The following is a 14,348-nucleotide window of genomic DNA, read 5'->3' on the forward strand; positions in this document are numbered from 1 at the left end:
CGCTTCTCTGCCTGCGCTTCTCATCTCAGCGTTGTGGTAAGGCCGATCCACTATCAATTTCACATTCTCTCTCCTTATAAAATTCTGTTGATACCATATTTAGTAAATTACTTTGTTTTACCTCAGATTGTTGCCACTGTTTTCAATTATTTCGGGGTCCCTTATTTCTTTTTTTCCCGGGGGCGCGGATCCGCGGATCCCTCCGCCCTTCTAGTCACGGAACCGGGCCGAACCAGCCCGTAAACCGTTGACAATAACATATTTTCATATAATGTAGAATTTAATTGCAGAACTCTCAGCTCAGAATTTCCTGTATGTTAACAGTTGAGATGGGTTAGAAAAATAAGCAATTAAAAAAATAAAAAAAGGAAAAGTATCAAAAGCTCTTAATAACAGATGACATTTTTAATCAGAAAGTCTGTATTTCACAGTCTGAATGACAAAACTTGCACAAGAAAATGTGTAAGGAATTTATAGATTTTATTCCAAGCAGAAAAGAAGCTTTGGTAATAGTATGGTTTGTAGTATCTATGTATATTATGGTAGCACAAAATGATGCAGAATGGAAGAAAAAGGAGCCTACTTTAATGCCAGAGAAAGATGATTTTTTTTTTCAAAATTACCTAAAATAAATATCTTTTTGAAAATAATAAATGTAAAAACCTTACTGCTGTATTTCAAAATAAATTTTATATCAATCTTATCAAGTAGTCTGTGTCTAGTTGATAAACGATAAGCTTTTAATGGTTGTGTCATGGTTTTATGATTTTTGGTTATCGATAGTCCACATCAAAACATCAGCACTGGGGGTTTGACTGTTGATGCTCAAGTTCTGGGTGCCTGTCCAGAGGAGAAGAAGAACTATATTCCCCAGGGGGCTTTGCAGTCAGCAAGGAGATATAACTCCTGGCAAGGTCACCTGATGTTCTCTTCTTTGTCTGCGCTTCTCCATCTGCTCTTCTCTGTCTGCTTTTTTCTTCATCAGCTCAACTGGACTGCACTTCTCACCTCAGCGTTGTGGTGAGGTCTATCCACCTTTCGGACACACTCTCTCTCTCATTATATTTTGCTGATACTATATTTAGTAAATTAGATTGTTTCAACTCAGATCATTGCTGCTGTTTTCAATTATTTTGGGGTCCCCTGTTTCCCTTTTCCAGAGATGCAGATCCACGGATCCCTCCACCCTGCTAGTCACAGAACCAGGCCGAACCAGCCCATAAACCGCTGACAGGCTGATATTTTGTTATAATGTGCCAAAAAGCAAATGAAAATCAAATATATCTGGAGTGAGGTCAATGCACAGGTAAGAAGTTTAGCTCAGTGATTTCACAGCACCTGGAGGAGACTATCAGACATCAGTTCAAGAAGTGCGTATAACCACCTCTTGACTTCTCTTGAGATCTACTTTTACACTATGACTCAAAATGAATTTTGAATAGCCCAACTTTCATTACTGGAAAGTGATGCTCAATCTCCTTTTTTTTCCAATTTACATCATATACCAATCTAAATTTACTTCTCTCTTTCCCTCAGGCTATTTGTAGATGCCAGCCCTCAAATTGCACTTGTGGCTGTGCTTCAGTGGTTTTAAAAACTGTTACTTTCATCTATTGCCATTTCACATGGCAAGTCCTCAATGGGGGATTATTTTATACTCCATTACCTCCAAGCTGAACTTTGACTGAAGTATAGCTATTATGAAACCCTACTCAAAGTCACAAATTTTCTTATCACTTAAAAAACTGAATGCATTTTTCCCTCCTTGGTTCTCTCTCTGGCCCTGCCAGTTTATATGACCTTAGACTCTCACAGTCCATAATGACATTGCAGTTAAAATGAAAAAGTATTTTTTCTTAAATTGGATTCAATTGAACTACTTCTGCAGTCACTTCAGATAACAGTATGACCTAACAATTTCAACTTGATTTTAAGAGTTATTTTAGAGTAAGTTTATCTGATTAAAATTGTTTAAAGCCACCTAGGTTTGAGCTCTTAGCCTGGCAATTTGACAAGTCAAAAACGTCCTACTCTCTGATGACATGCTAAAGAATGATGCTAACCTTTTTTACAAAGATTTTCTATTGAATTTGAACTAAAAAACATAGGCAATAGGGAGAAGATGTTGTGTTTTAAAAAATTCACATACTGATAGGTATTTTAAAAGTCATTTACACTTCAAAACTTAAAAAACCTTAGTAAACTAGAATCCTAACAGCTTTAAAGATTAGAGTTAGGATATTTAAATGCTATTTCAGTATAACACTATCTCTTCATGATGACTCATTAGAAACAGACAGAAAAGCAGCCAGAGAAGATTAGCACTTCTTACTTCAGTTTCCAGATGGGACTTTTACATTGGGATTACAGTAGGATCATGTATCTCTTGTTCTTCCCAAAGTATCAGGAGAATAGAAATTTCACCATCTTTTAATTAAAAGGGGAGAGGTTTTCTCAGCATAAAAATAAAGTATCCATGAAAATCAATTTACAGTATCACCACTATCACTAAAATTGCAGGATTCATCCTTTGAACAAATGTGGCAGCCAGTGAATACATCCTTCTTCTTTGGGTTTCCTACTTACGTTCTTCCTTTCATTACTGGTGATATACTGGTTGGATGATGTTATGAATGTCTTTCCATATTCCATAATTGTTATGGTGCTAATATACAGATAAGCACCAAATCTAGAAACTCAGACTCTTAGCGTGACCATTTTACTCAGTATTCAAGTACAGTGTGGTCAGTCACTCTCAGAATTGGGCTAGAAATCTTCAGGTAAATAGTAAGTTTTTCAAATGAACTCTTTCAGTCATCTTAGAAAATGGAAGACAGATTCAGCAAGTGTCTCATTCCAGAGGAAAAAGAAAAAGAAGTCATCACAGAATCACAGAATCACAGAATTGTAGGGGTTGGAAGGGACCTCTAGAGATCATCGAGACCAACCCCCCTGCCAAAGCAGGTTCCCTACACCAGGTCGCACAGGTAGGCGTCCAGGAGAGACTTGAATATCTCCAGAGAAGGAGACTCCACAACCTCCCTGGGCAGCCTGTTCCAGTGCTCCGTCACCCTCACCGTGAAGAAATTCTTACGCACATTCGAGTGAAACTTCCTATGCTGCAGTTTATGTCCGTTTCCCCTCGTCCTGTCTCCACGTACCACTGAAAAGAGACTGGTCTCACCGCTATGGCCGCCACACCTCAGATATTTATAAACCTGGATCAGGTCCCCTCTCAGTCTTCTTTTCTCAAGGCTAAACAGACCCAGTTCACTTAGCCTTTCTTCATAGGGGAGATGCTCCAGGCCCTTCACCATCTTTGTGGCCCTCCGCTGGACTCTTTCCAAGAGACCCCTGTCTTTTTTGTACTGGGGAGCCCAGAACTGGACACAGTACTCCAGATGAGGCCTTACCAGGGCAGAGTAGAGGGGGAGGATCACCTCCCTCGACCTGCTGGACACGCTCTTCTTAATGCACCCCAGAATGCCATTGGCCTTTTTGGCCACGAGGACACGAGGGCACGAGGGCACACTGCTGGCTCATGGCCAACCTGTCATCCACCAGGACGCCCAGGTCCCTCTCTGCAGAGCTCCTCTCCAGCAGCTCATCCCCCAGCCTGTATTGGTGCATGCAATTATTCCTCCCTAGGTGTAAGACCCTACACTTGCTTTTGTTGAGTGTAGGGTCTTAAAGTCATAAAGCCTTTTGATTCAGGCAATGTTTTCATTGGTGTTAAGAAAGATTTATCAACTCAAAAGAACTTCAAATGAAGATCTGGGATATCTTGCTTTCACTTCTTTCTCTAGAGAATCAAAGAAAAGAACAGCATCACACTGAAAATATGAGAAGATCAATCCTCTGAATATACTGTCTGGGAGATTTTATATGTCACCTTTTTCTGGGACATAAAAGAGAAACAAAATCAATTCAAATCTTGACCACTCACATTCTTGACTTGTACTCTGAATTATGATGTCTAGGAGAAAAATAGTGTCACTGATCACTTTCTGAATGGCCTTCTGTCTTTTGAAACAAATGTCAATATTTATCAAATACTTTCTTTGAATGCTAAGAAAAATGTAGAGATTACAGATTTTTTTTATCTAAAAAAAAGTATTTTTGTGATTTTCTTCTGCTGGTTGCAGAATAAGAACCAAAACTAGATTTAAAATATTCAGGCCCTACCTAAGACCCACCATTCCCTAGAGCTGTATGAATAAGTGGCACTGTATCTTTTTCCACAGAACCACCATAAATAAATCCACATGAGAAAACACGCTGGTCAGCAGTACATGCGGTTATCATATATTCAATGCTGTTTTCATTTTTCAGTTAAAAATGCCTCAAAATCAACAACAAAAAAAAAACAGTGACATTGTCCTTTTTAATCAGAAAATCTTACAGCATAGAACGCTGTTGTTATCTGGTAAAAACAAAAGCCCTTTTTAAAGTTCTCCATTTAAATTTTATACTAGATTTTTCTATATTTCTTTAATACATTTGTGCATAACTTTGAATATAGTCATTTCTACCATTTAGCTGCTCTTTTATTCTCACTGTGTTTTCCTGCTCATCATGTTCGTTGATCAAATTTCACAATTTCTGTTAAATAGATGTGGTTTCATCTGAATCAAACTGCAGTAGCATTGTATGATGCATCAAGTAATGAAGCATCCAGCGTGAGTGGGACTCTGTTTCATTTGTGCTTAGGTAAGACATTTTGGCTCCAGTTTTGCCTGCACCTCATTCAAGCAGGGCCTCTGAGGGAACTGACAGTCTTTCTGTATATGACTGCAGGTATCTGGGCCTTGTGCTGCTGTACTAATGGCATTGTATGCCTCTGGGTATGCTTGAGGGTTCTGTATGCTCCAAAAAATTCATATAGACTCTCTGGGATCATAGGTAAGATAAGTGAGGTGAGCTCAAAATTACATTACTGATGCTGTCAGTAGGCTCAAAATAGACTCGGAAGTAAAGAATGCAGAATATAGCAGCTTCTTTCCTTTAACTAACATCAAATAACAATGTCTAAAAATAATATAGTAAGATTGCTGTGCATGTTATGAAAACCAAAGAAAAAAATCAAATAAACAAAAAAAGAAAATCTTCTTCAATAACACAGTGAAAATTTGATATTCCAGAAGTGACAACTACAAAGATTCAAACAGTCAAGAGAGGTTAATGCAACTAATGCAACATTTCCTGAAAAGATGAATGTGTGATTTATTGAAGTGGAAGATTAAGTTACTACTCCTCCTGACACTATTGTTTAAAAAAAAAAAAGTAGTTTATTTACCTCCTGCTGCATTAGAGCTTTTAGATACGTGACACTGAAACACTTAGGGCTAATACAATAACAGCATCCTATTTTCAAATCACATCACAAACAGAGAACTTGACTTACATATCGACCTGGCAGCTGCCTTTTCCTTTTCTGTTTAATGAACCCAGCTTTGTTTGTAATTTTTCATCCTAATTTTATTATGTGAGGCTTGCAGAGGCCACACAGGACACAATCTGGTTGTGAAATGGTAGATGGGGCATTTAAGAGCTACACAGTTATTTTCACAAGTTCAACCTTAGAGAATATTCAGAATTTTTGTTCATATGGTTCAATTCACCCCAGAGAATATTGAGAAAGAAGCAGAAATTTTCATCTAGCAAATATTTAATTTGACTCTATTCATTGCCCTTTTTAAAAATCAGAAAATCTTACAGCACAGAACACTGTTGTTATCTGGTAAAAACAAAAGCCTTTTTTAAAGTCCTCCATTTAAATTTTATACTAGATTTTTCTGTATTTCTTTAATACATTTGTGCGTGACTTTGGATATGGTCATTTCTACCATTTAGTTGCTCACTTGCAGGATTCAATATGGGATCAATTTCACACCAAAAAACTGTTAAGATGCAGAAATAAAATAGTTTTATACAAAAGAAATGACAACAGGAACAACCACAGACTTTGGTGGTATAAAAGTCATTTGTAAAATGGGAAGTTGAACTTGGGTCTTCAATGTTGCAGAAGATGAACAGAGTCCGTAGATCAGTTTTGCATCTTTTGAGGGAAAAAGAAAAACAATAACAGCAACAACAACAACAAAACCACTAAGTACTCTGTAAAACTATCTTACTTTAGTTGCTATTTGATGAGAGGATTCTTGCCCCTAAAAGGAAGACCACCACCAGCAGACATGCCATAAATTTTTCCACAATTAATGTTTTAACTAAAGCATTTTTTACCTGCTAAATCCCATTGAATGTCATAGGAAGGTTCCCATTCAGCCATTCCCTACTGATAAACACTGTCATGCACAAAGCATTTTGCTTAATTTATTTCATTGTCAATTAACATCTGTTTCTTTTCATTCACTTGGATATTAGGAGGAAGAAAAAAAAAAAAGAAGATAATTGAACCCTTCAGTAAATACCTTTTCCCCGCTTCCGGGTCTCAGTTTGTCTAACATTCTAGTGTTTGGCATGGACTACACAGAGTCTATAATGACTCCTTTGATGAAGCAATGGACAATACATAAGGTTGGGTTACTGTGTGTATTCTGTTATTCTGCTATTCTATATTCCTCATAGATTCTACTCCACTGCATTTGATTTTTTCCTCCTTTTCCTCTCCTCTGGCATGTGTTGCTCATAGGACATTGTACCAGTGTGGATTTCTCACAGCTGCAGTCCTTCAGATTTGTCCTTGTTCCAGAACTGATCTCTCATAGCTGTTTTCCCTTGGAGGTGCCCCTGTCCAGGTGTGTGTCTTCAATGATGTTCAATGATACAATCAGCCATTCCCTCATTAGCATCTCTCCTCATGTGTATTTCCAAGAACAACTGCCACTAGATTTCTAACAGCATCTAGAACATCTCCAGACCTTCAGAGCTGCTGCTTTTCCTTACATTAGTCAGAGAAGTTGCACTGGAGGATTCTCTGCCAAGCTGAAGTTTTAGAAGATGCTGAGCAGCTAAAACCAGTGACAAGAAGTACTGGGATTGGCTGAGATCAGCATAGGCTATTTCACAGCTTCCACCACTAAGTTCCCACCTGCAAACCTACACTTCCAGCACTCTGACATTTATGCCCAGTACAGACCACTACAAGGGCTGATATAGACACAAAGGAAAATGAAACTCTACAAGTCATTCATGAAGAGAAATTAGCATGAAATGCGGTGTATGTGCTCATCTATATGTTTATTTTAAAGGAGATTTGGGTTTGAGAAGTTCTTACAAAAAAAAAGGGAGGGGGGAATTTTTTCATTGGATTATGCCTTTATAAAATATAATGGATAAACATTACATTTACAATACAAACCCTTTCTGACAGGTAATTGATGATAGGTTGTTGCTCAAATTCCAAGAGAAGTTTATTGTATCTAAATTTATTTGACTCTATTCTCTTATTTCTCTTTTGAAGTTCCACTTCAAAAGTGGAACTTACACAGAAAGAATCCAAGAAATCAAGATGTTTTCATCACCTTACAGTGTTAATATAGCATGCCAGAATGCTTATGAAAAAAAAAAAAAACACAACAAAACACTTTTTAAACAATCAATATGAAGGAGTTCTTAAGTGTATGGATTTTTAAAATAAAAATATCCAAGTGAAATTTTAGGCAGGTAGAGGAATTATTATACCCTGTGGGCCAAACCTCAAGAGCTCTGTGGCACTGTATTAGCTGATCTTTGTGTGGTTGGCTCAGCCTCCCTGACTGGAATTTCCTTAGAGCAGTATAAGGGGTAGTGCTGACAGCAAGGGAACATTGAAACAGAAGCAGCGTGAAAAATATCAGTCCTTCCTAGTTCAGCAAATATTAGCAATAAATCTTTAACTGAAATGGACTTCTGCCAAGTGTCCATTTCAGTGTCAGCTGAAACCACTACTTGAATATGTAATTTTAATATTGCATTACTCTTAAGAATCTGAAATGTTGCGCTCATTTCTCCTTTCAGTGCAACATTACTCTATGACTGCCACACTGTGGCATCTGCAGTAGCGTGGTCCTTTTCTGTTTCAAGATGGAAGTCCTCTAGAATCTTCAGTATTGGTCTGGTTAACTGCAACTTTCCATTAAGCACAAATTACTGCACACCATGTACAGAGTGGAAATGGTCACCAGCTCAATTCTAATCTCACATCGGAGTATTTTATAGAATTAATTCATGACTGCAATTAAAGAAAACATAATAAAAAGAGAGGAGGATTGGACTTGGGTATTAGTGCACTTCTTCTCTGTGTGAGAAAGCCACTACTTTTTGGAGGTTTCAATGGACTTCAGTGCTTGGCACTGTTAAAAGTCTCCTACGAAAAAAATGAAAGGAGCTGTTTCCACGTGGCCAATACTAGTTAATTTATAGGTGATTAAAATTCTGAAATCATGGGAAAGAATAAGTTTCGATACTTTACTTAAATGTGAAGTCGCTAGTATTGTGTCTCTGCCTTCACTTTACTTGCCAAGCTCTTGTGGTTTAACCTGACAGACAGCTGAGCACCACCTAGTTGTTCAGTCATTCCTCCTGTGATGAGAAGGGGAGATGGGAAGATAATAGTAAAATGGTAAAATTCTTGGATTGAGATAAAGGCAGTTTAATAGGACCCCCCAGCAAGTAAGGAAATCTTGATATAATAATAATGATAATAATAACAATAATAGAATGTACAAAACAAATGATGTACAGTGCAATTGCTTACTACTTATTGATCAATGCACAACCAGTCTCGAAGCATTGAATTCCTCACTCTGCCCAATGATTCCAACTTTTATTGTTCAACATGGTAACAGTTCAAAGTTGAATCTTTTTGTGTTTTCTTTAAAAAAATAGTCATTAAATGTTATGTATGTTATGTATTTTATAGAGGAAAAAAAAAAGCACAGAAAAGAGCAAATTCAAAAAAAGTAAATAAATTTTGAAATGTAATCACTGGCTGCGATTCCATCTACCCTAATGTCACGGAGTTAACTAGATCAATCTATGTCCATGACAGGGGGGCAGTAGGCCTCTGTCATCCCCTTCTTGTTCCTCCCCCTCAACCCCCCCTGGCCCTACAGAATGGAAAGGAAAAGGGAAAAGGGATAGGGAGATGGGAGCTGGGCTCAAAGAAGGGAAAAAATCAGCGGCAATGATCTCTGGAGGAAAACTTATTTTACTAACTATGATATCAGAATCATAGAATTACTCAGGTTGGAAGGGACCTCAAGGATCATCAAGTCCAACCGCAGCCTAACCATAGTACCCTAACTCTAACAACCCTCTGCTAAATCATATCTCCGAGCACCACATCCAAACGGCTCTTAAACACATCCAGGGACGGTGACTCAACCACCTCCCTGGGGAGCCTATTCCAATGTTTAACCACCCTTTCTGTAAAGAAGTGTTTCCTAACATCCAACCTAAACTCACCTTGGTGCAACTTGAGGCCATTTCCCCTCGTCTTGTCACCTGTCACCAGTGAGAAGAGACCTACCCCGCTCTCACTGTAAGCACCTTTCAGGTACTGGAAGAGAGTAATAAGGTCTCCCCTCAGCCACCTCTTCCCAGACTAAACAGCCCCAGCTCCCTCAGCCTCTCTTCATAGGGCTGATTTTCCAAGCCCTTCACTAGCCTTGTTGCCCTTCTCTGGACCTGCTCCAGTACCTCCACGTCCTTTCTGAACTGAGGTGCCCAAAACTGAACACAGTACTCGAGGTGAAGCCTCACCAATGCCAAGTACAGGGGCAGGATGACTACCCTAGTCCTGCTCACCACACCATTCCTGATACAAGCCAGGATGCCACTGCCTTTCTTGGCCACCAGGGCACACTGCTGGCTTATGTTCAGCCGACTGTCCATCAGAACACCAAGGTCCCTTTCCATCAGGCAGCTTTCCAGCCACACCTCCCCAGGCCTATAGGGTTACCTGGCATTATTGTGGCCAAAATGCAGGACCTAACACCTGGCCCTATAGAAACTCATGCCGTTAACCTTGGCCCATCGATCCAGTCTGCCCAGGTCCCTCTGCAGTGCCCTTCTCCCCTCTGGCAGATCAACACTCCCTCCCAGCTTGGTGTTGTCTGCAAACTTACTGAGCGTGCACTCAATCCCCTCATCAAGATCATCAATGAAGATGTTAAACAGAAGCGGCCCCAGTACTGAGCCTTGGGGGACACCACTTGTGACCGGCCGCCAACTAGATCCAACTCCACTGACCATGACTCTTTGGGCCCAGCCATCCAGCCAGTGCTTCACCCAGCGTTGCAAGACAACACAATATAATACAATCTAATTGAAATTGAGACTAATAAATCAAATAAAATAAGAGAAAGAGAGAGAGTTCTTGAGACTGAATCAAACCTGAAAAGCTTGATACGGCTAGGAAAGCACCCTCCAACACTCCCTTTAAGGCAGTAAGAAACCGCCCAAGCCAGAAGGGCCAGATTCCATGACTTCTGTGATGTACAGGGACAGGTATCCAGAATTAGAGCATTAGCACTTTATCTCCCAGTGAACTACATGGTGTTATGATGTAGAACACAGAAAACCAAAAATCACAAAACCATGACACCTAAACAGGGCCTGATTATAAATATGAATCAACTGACTGTTCTGTACTTTTTGTTCATCAGAAGGAAATGTGGTTTTAGGGGAAAGCCTTGAATATCAGTAAGATTTGGTAGTCTGTTAGCATATGTAAACTGAAAGTACTCTCTTCTCTGAGGATGAAATCAAAGTAATGCTAATTCTGGTGTAAGTAGCTTCAGTTAATCTTCAGCCCATGCAGATCTGAAAGACAGAGGATAAAATGAGGATCAGGGATCAAGGGATAGTACTGCAAAAATGGTTAGGGGCTTGGGGTATCTCTCTTATGAGAAAAGGCTGAGAGATCTGGGACTGGTCAGCCTGGAAAAGGCTGAGAAGAGATTGTATCACTGTTTATAAATACAAGTGCAACAGTCAAGTGAATGGGTCTAGGCTCTTTGCAGCGGTGTACAGTGACAGAACAAGGGGCAATGGGAGCAACCTGGAACACGAGAAGTTTCATAAGAACACAAGGAATATCTTCTTTACTGTGAGGGTAACAGAGCACTGGAACAGGTTGCTCAGAGGTTGTGGAGTCTCCTTCTCTGGAGATATTCAAGACCCATCTGAATGATTTCATATGTGATCTGCTGTGGGGAACCAGCATTAGTAGAGAAGTTGGACTCAATGATCACTCCTTTGAATAAATCTTATATTGCTACCCCATGACTTTAAACTGCACATATTTTATGCCATCTTCTAGTAAACACAAAAATATCAACATTTAGCATTCAAAATGGTCAAGTCAGTGATAAATCTTTATAAAAGATGGAATTAAAAAATCTACATCTTAAAGTTGCATCAGAATATCTGTCTTTCAGTCATTCATCAGATTTGCTCCCACTCAACAAAGTATGCAGGATTCAGTCTCAGTTTATTTTCTCTCCTTTAGTGGACTATGTTGTTTTATATATCTTTTCTTTGAAGTCTTAAAAAATAAAAATCTAGACTAGTTTAATATTTATTTCCCCAAATTTATTTTACTTTCTCCTTAGGTAGGAAGCAATCTCGTCAACCTCTTATTAGGATAATGATTCTTTCCCTTGCATAGATAGTAGATCTGTAAATCTCTCTTTGTTGTAGTATTTGTTATCATTTAGAAATCAATGGAATAATAAATAACTCTTTGTTTCAATGAAGTGCTAAAACTCTCACTCCCATTCTCCTCTTTAAGTAATTATTTGGCAATTTTTTTTTGGGGGGGGGAGGGGGGAGTTCTTTGAATCACGCATTCTACACATTTTTCCTTTAAATTAAAAACATACATACATACAGCCTTTCATCAGATTTTGATTGAGACTAGACAAACAGAAGTCAAATTATTTGGTTAAAAAAAAAAAAGGGACTGGTTGACCCCCAACATCTTCCTTAGGGACATGTAAAAATGTCTTATATCCTTTTTATAAATGAAAAACTGAGTAATCAAAAAATTGTTCTTAAGCAGTCAAATGAGTTTGACTGGTTAGATGAAACGTTACAGAATCATGTTGCAGATATGCAATGTGGCAAATCTCTGTTGTGATACAACAGGAAAGCTTCAAACTGTCAGAAACAGTGCCAGCAAAAGAAGGGGAAGATTCTTAGTAAATGGGGGCTCCACACTGAGGAGCAGTGAAGCACCCATTAGCTGCCTGAATAATCCCTCTCAAGAAATTTGCTGCCTGTCAGGGGCTCATGCTCAGGACATCAGGGAGAGACTACAAATATGATAAAGCTGGAAGAATACTGTCCATTCCTGATCTTTCAATGTGGATCATCAGAGGCTGCAACAAGGAAATTAGAAAATATTAAGAGACTTTACATCCCTTGGGAAGAATTTGAAGAGATCAGGAGCACAGGTAGTGCTCTCCTCAGTCCTCCCAGATGGAGACTGGGAAGCAGGCAAAAGGAGAAAAAAGCAATTAAATGAGTATCTGCATGGATGGTGTCAAGCTCAGGGATTTGGATTCAATAATCTAGGATGTATCTTCAGTTGTCAAGGCATGTTGGGATGCAACTGACCAGGAGGGCAAAAACATATCAGGTAGCAAGCTGGTTGGGCTTATCACCAGAGCTGTAAACTAGATTTGATGAGGGAAGAGATGTACTGCTGAGTGAAAGAGAAGAGCCAGGGAGTGCTGTCACTTTAGGAAGCAGCAAGGGAAAAACTCAGATTCATTCTAGAGGATGAATATAACCAATAGCTTGGAGAAGAAAAGAATCCGAGGAGACCTCATTGTGACCTTCCAGTACTTATAGGGAGCTTACAGGCACGACTTTTTACATGGTTTGATTGTGATAAGACAAGGGGGAATGGCTCTAATGTGTAAGAGGAAAAAATTAAGTTAGGTGTTAGGAAGAAATTTTTGCTCAGTGAGTGGTAAGGCATGTTGACCAGGAAAGCTGTGGATGAGCCATCCCTGAAGGCATTCAAGGCTAGGTTACATGCAGCTCTGTGTTGCCTGATCTAGTGGTTGGCAACACAGTCTGTGGCATGTGGACTGAAACTAGATGATCTTTGATGTCTCTTCCAACCCAAGACATTCTTTGATTTTGTGATTTTGTGATTCAAAAATTTTATTTCTGAGTTTGATTCAAATACAGCTTTGTTTTTTGTTAGATCTACTGTACAAGATATATATCAGGCATAAATATCAAAAAATACAAAAAATATTTTGGTACGCAAAAATAAAGATAAATCAGTACACTTCTTTTACTTAAAAAGGAAATAATAGTTACCATCTGAAACTAAAGTTATTATAAGAAATACAGATCTCAAATTAAAAATAGCAGGTCTATGTTTCTCAGAAAAAGAATTTACTATGAATAAAAGTTTCCCTTTTGTAAAACTGGACAGCAGCTTCCTTTCTGGACCCAAGATCTAAGAATGAAAAACATTTCATAGTAAGATATTTTAATAGTTCAGATTCATTAATGGAAATGAGAAAAGTAAAGAGAGAAGAGATGAATAGTCTGAAACTGAAAAAGCACACTTTCAATACTTGAGAAATAGCAAAAGATAAAATGAGTAGAGCTTAAGTAGACATCATTGAAATCATTATTCAACCAGAATGACAGGAAAGAAAATGGATATACAGACATATGATAGATAATACAGATTTTATAGGTAATGTAGATAATAAAGACAAAATCCTAAGTGGTTTTTTGTTCCTTTGCTATATTCAGTGACACAAGGTGGCAAAGTGGATTGAAGCAAAAAGTGCAAGCATAGACGGCATCATTACTAGTAAACATCTGTCTTTGTCTTAGGAAAGCATTCAGCATGAAAATAAACATTATCGGTAAGATCAGTGTAACTGTAAGTAAAACAATAAAATATAAGAATAAGTAACCCACGACCTTGCTGAATCTCCATTATTTAAGTCTTCACTTTAAAAACACACTATGTATATAGCCTATTCCATCATTTATTTAAATAGCTGGGATATGGGCTATAACTATAATGAGTCTTTTGGATTATTCCAGAGGAATGCAAATACCTTTAGTTGCCAACACCATGGAGAATGGTGAATTCTTATCTGAAAGATGAGAACAGCACAGTGTTACTCATTATACAGAATCATCTAGTAGCAAACTTTGGATCATCTAATTAGAATTAATTCTAAAACTAGACTAGAAGCCATCCTAAGTGGTTTGATTTTTTTTCCATATTTTTTTTCTTCATTCTTTGAATGAACCAAAGAGCATAATTGATTAAATTCCCTTAGACTAAAGAAACCTGACAATACTGGCAAACAATGATAGAAAGCTAAATCAATAAAATAATAGTTTGGAGAAAGGTGTCT

The 14,348-nt window shown here is 38.3% G+C and overlaps 1 long non-coding RNA gene across 1 annotated transcript; it reads right to left on the bottom strand.

Moving 5' to 3' along the window:
• Nucleotides 1-10,455: 10,455 nt before the first annotated feature.
• On the bottom strand, nt 10,456-14,337 carry LOC109363851. Its single transcript, XR_002109683.1, has 2 exons — nt 14,043-14,337; nt 10,456-13,423 (listed from the first exon to the last, which is right to left on the bottom strand). It is a non-coding gene; the product is annotated as an uncharacterized LOC109363851 (long non-coding RNA).
• Nucleotides 14,338-14,348: the final 11 nt, after the last annotated feature.

Source organism: Meleagris gallopavo, chromosome 1 (assembly GCF_000146605.3).
Source record: "Meleagris gallopavo isolate NT-WF06-2002-E0010 breed Aviagen turkey brand Nicholas breeding stock chromosome 1, Turkey_5.1, whole genome shotgun sequence".
In the NCBI taxonomy this organism is placed as follows: Eukaryota; Metazoa; Chordata; class Aves; order Galliformes; family Phasianidae; genus Meleagris; species Meleagris gallopavo.